Source organism: Spermophilus citellus (genome assembly GCF_964194105.1).
Source record: "Spermophilus citellus genome assembly, chromosome: X".
Lineage (NCBI taxonomy): Eukaryota > Metazoa > Chordata > Mammalia > Rodentia > Sciuridae > Spermophilus > Spermophilus citellus.
This window is the reverse complement of record NC_138190.1, coordinates 2,349,033-2,353,788: the sequence shown is the minus strand read 5'-3', so window position 1 is coordinate 2,353,788 and position 4,756 is coordinate 2,349,033.

The window sequence follows — 4,756 nt, the reverse complement described above, 5'->3', positions numbered from 1 at the left end:
GGGGGTCAGTGCTTTTGTTTTTAAATCTCCGGTTTCATATGCACACCATGTCAGATGTAAAGACTTTCCTCTGGAAATATCTATACTGTTATAAATATAAATATTAAAAAAAAATTGTTTTCTTCCCCCTTCAGACGATGAGAGTAGAAAGAGAGAGACTTTCTAGCTCATTAAAAAATAATAAATTATTGGTCTTTACAAGACTCGGGTACATTAGAGCAGGCATGGAAATGCCATTCAACACAAATTTCTCCCCGGCCGCCTTCCGGAACCCTACATTGGTGGTGGGTGGGGGTGGTGGTGTGTATGGGGGGAGGCTGGGATATTAAATTTTGTTGCACATAAAATTCATCTTGAAAACTGTCCTTGGGTGATGTAAACAGGAGCCAAAGGAAAAGAGGAATCCAGGCCCCCATAGAAGGGCATGCAGAGTCTTCTAAAAATAAATAGTAAAATTTAAAAAGCCACCAGACTTTTCTGCAGTGCGTTACCTGTCAATCAAGTCCAACCATCTGCCCCCCCACAAGGTCAGGAGGCACTGAGGAAGGTCAGGAGAGCTGCTATTCCCATGACTGCTTTATTGTATTTTTAAGGTCCATATGCTGTACATTTGATAATAAAGTGATATTTTCCAAAGACCTGGGCTGTGAGTTTTGCAAGAGCCAATGAATCGGGGGCTCAACCAGAGCTTTTGGGAAAAAAAAAAAAAAACTACTTTTACGCACTGCATTTCAGCTATTCTCTGTAAGTTTTGAGACAGAGAAGGAGACTGGAATTCTTGCTTTGTTTGCAAAAAGTTATTCTTCTTTCTCTCAAAGACACGTCTACATGTCCCGGCATTCCTGAAGTAGGAAAATCTCTCATTCCTTTGCTTCTCCGGAGAGACTCTCATTCTTTGGAATTCTCTGGGAGGCAGAAAAACAGCAAACTTAAGATAAATCCTCGGGAAGAAGGTACGGGGGGGGGGGGGGGGGACGTCGGCATTTTGGCAAGCTCACGTCTGCCAAATGCTGAACCGTTCCCATCCCTGCATGGAAAGAATGCTTGCTTCTCCTTCACGAGTCTGTGGGGAGCACAGAGGTATCTCTCCTTTATTCATTAATATGTGGGTTTGGTTGAAGAGTTAAGAGGGGCATGGAACAGGACAGGCACCTGGGGAGGAAGCGGATCCTGTCTGAAGGATTGGTGCTCCCAAGAGAGGACTCTGGGGCTGGGGGTGCTCTGGGGTGGGCTGTGCTGTGCGGTGCAGGGTGTGGAGCAGCCTCTCTGGGCTCCACCCACCAGGTGCCAGGAGCAGCCCTACCCAGGCTGGAACAGTCACCTACACATTTGCAGATGACAGACAGACAGAGGCTTGCTGAACAGATAGAGGATAGAGTTCCTACTCTGTGATGAACTCCCATTCTCTGAGCTAGTCTGGGTGCACGTAGCTACAGCGAACAAACCCAGATACTTAACAATCCGCGGTGGAGCTGGTTACATGAGAGGCACTGGGCGGCTCGTGACTCAGCCACATCAAAAAGCATCGGAACCAGTTTTCCCAGAATAAGGACGCGGGAGCTCTGAGCTGCTCACCCAATGCAATCACTTAAGCATGCACCATATATATTTATACATATATATTTTTTCCCCAAAAAAAATCCTAACTGAAAGAAATGTGTCCTTTCCTCCCTCTAAAGGGCTAACTTCTACCATCCGGTGTTGGAGCTTGTAAAATCTGTGTGCACAAGCAGAATCCTGAGCTCACACTCCATCGCCACTATTTATGGCTCCCAGATCCTCACTGGAAAGCCAAATTGCAACCAGGCTCTGCAACCCAGCTTGCAATGGCTGATGCAGCTATTGTTCAGGGTTGTGGGGTGGACGGAGTGGACACTGGACCCGGGGAGGGAGCTCCCCACCCCGCAACCCAATGCAATGCGCAGGGCCCTCAGCCACGAGAGACTTCCTGCACTCCTGTCTGCAGGCTCAAGTCTCCTGGGCGTGGTGATCTCATCACCGGCTCAACATGGCCCTGGCAGGTTGGGGTCCTGACTTGCTGGACTGGCAAGTAGCACCTCACACCAGGTGGAGCAAAGCCCACAGGTGGACTTCGGCCACCCCAGGGGCTGGCTCTAGCCTCCTTTCTTAAAGGGACTTCTCTCCCTGAATGTTGTTAGGACATGGATCATCGGGGCTTCCTGTGGGTTCCCCTTCTGCTGGTCACCTGCAGAGACGGAAGGTCCCTCATATCGTGCCGTGTTCCTGGGGCTGCGGTAATAGGTCACCATACACTCAAAGCCTCCAAATTAATTGAAATTTATTATCTCTCGGCTCCAATGGCCCAAATATGAGATCCAGCTGTCCATGGGCTCCAGGGGGGCTCCTCCTGCCTCTCCAGCTCCTGGGCTCCAGGTGGCCCTGGACTGGTGGCCCCTCACTCCAGTCTCCACGGGGCTCCTTCTCTGGGTCTGTGTCCCCTCCTCTGTGTCTTGGGAGGACACAGCCATTGCATGAGGGCCCCCTGACCCAGGAGGAGCCCATCTCAGGACCCTCCACTGACAACCTCTGCAGAGACCCTGTTCCCACACCAGGTCCCACTCACAGGTTCTGGGGTGCAAATGTGGACAGGACCCACCTCTTACCATGGTGTCCAGCTCCCTCCATGGGCTACAGGGAGGCTCCTCCAGCCTCTCCAGCTCCTGGGGCTCCAGGTGGCCCTGGGCTGGTGGCCCCTCACTGCAGTCTCTGCCTCCTGTTGTGTCTCTTGCTAAAAGGAAAATCCCATTCAGTTCAGTAGCTCATTGGAGCAAACCAAAGCGAGACCAAGAAGAAAGCAAAATGTCCCAAACGCCAGTTGCATATTGGGGCGGGTCCCAGAACCACAGCGCCTTCTGAGAGCTCCCGGCCATGATGGAACGTGACGGCTTCGGGAGACAACTTAATTGGTTTCCACTTCATCGCTGACTGGCTTGCAGAGCGTCCCAGGATTAACGGGCGCTCAGCCACCGTGATTAATGGCCGGCCTGACCGCTGGTGTTTGGTACACATCCAGTGGCCTCCCACACATCTTTTCTATTCCGAGGACATCTGTCACTTAGATGTGCAGAACAACCTCTTCTGGAGAGCCATCCCGTGATTGCAGGTCACCCAAATAAGTTGACAGGGTGTGGATTCAGGGTGTTGCGTTGGGACACAGACATATTTGGGGGGGGGATGCAATCCTACCTGCTACGCCAGCCATGTTTCTGAGTGACAGATGAGTAGATGGTGGGTGTCCTTTCCTGGGGGAATCTCAAGGGCCACCTTCCGCCATATTAGAGACAGTGCTCACCTTCCCGTGCAGAAATTGCAAGCTTGGGCATGCATTCATTGCATCTCGGCGCTTCTGCTATGGGATTGGTAAGCCAGGGAGTCACCATGCCAACAGAGAATGTGGTGCTCACCCGGGATGCCTGGGTCCCACTCCAAGCGGTCATCTCTCAGTCTCTTTGCTTGCAGGACCCTGCAAATATCAACATCCACAGGTGCTCAAGTCTCCCCTCCAAAATGGCCCAGGAACGGAACCACCCCCCTCTCCGTGGACTTGATTTAAATTAAACCCTTTGTGGGTGACTTGTGCTACCTAACGCAGTATAATTGCTACGCAAGCCCTCGCTGGACTCGGCTGTCTGGGGAATCACGGCACAAAAGGAAAATGTGCACATGTTCCGTGCAGATGAAAGACTTCCCCAGGATCAGCACCATCCATGTGCCCGGCTTTGGAGGACAAGGTGGAACTGCAAGCCACTGAGTAGCTGCAGACACAGGAGGGCCACCCAGGCTCCGTTTCCCATCTGTCGAGTGCGGTTGGTGCCACCGTCCTGACAGGATGATTGGGGAAACCGATGGAGTGTGGCAGGTCCCGTTATACCCCAGGGTGATGGTCAGCCAATGGCCAGTTGCATGGAAGGGAGTCGTCAGCCTACAGCGAGGGGTGCGGGGGGATGTACTGAGTGTGCATGTGTTCCTGCACTCGGGGGCTCACACACAACCACGGAGGTTGGTATTTCTTTTAATTTCTATTTTTTTTTTTGGTACTAGGGCTTGAACTCAGGGACCCTTGACCCCTGAGCCCCCTCCCCAGCCCTATTTTGCATTTTATTTAGAGATAAGGTCTCACTGAGTTGCTCGGGGCCTCACTTTGGCAGAGGCTGGATTTGAACTCGCGATCCTCTTGCCTCAGCCTCCCGAGCCACTGGGGTGACAGGCAGGTACCACCATGCCCGGCTCTATGATGTTTTTTTGATTATGTAAAAGCAAAGACATCCAAGGATGAGCACTAAAGTTGTCTTCAGTGGAAGGGGATTTCTGTAGGGGGTGGTATGCAAAGAGAAAAAAATACATGAGGCTCCTTACTAGGGATGTGGGCACTCAGGAAGTGAGCTGGTGTCTCAGCCAGAGCTCAGATGCTGCAGCTCAAGGTCAAATCCAAGGAGGCTCCCATGTCCCTTGTTCCATGTCTCCTCCACACTCCTGCTTGCCCCATGGCTGACCCCTGCTGGAAATAATTAACCCTTAATTATCCCAGATGACCTATGATCACTTTGATCCACAAATATACCATGAAGAGGAACTGCTGAAATCCATATTATGTTTTTGGACATCTATCCCTTGGGAAAAAAATAATAAATAAAGGATTAAAGTTCAGTGCAACCATCATAATGAGTTCCGACATGTATGTGCGCTCCTTCATTGAAAATTAAATTTAATTTGAATTTTTAAAATGTTAATAACG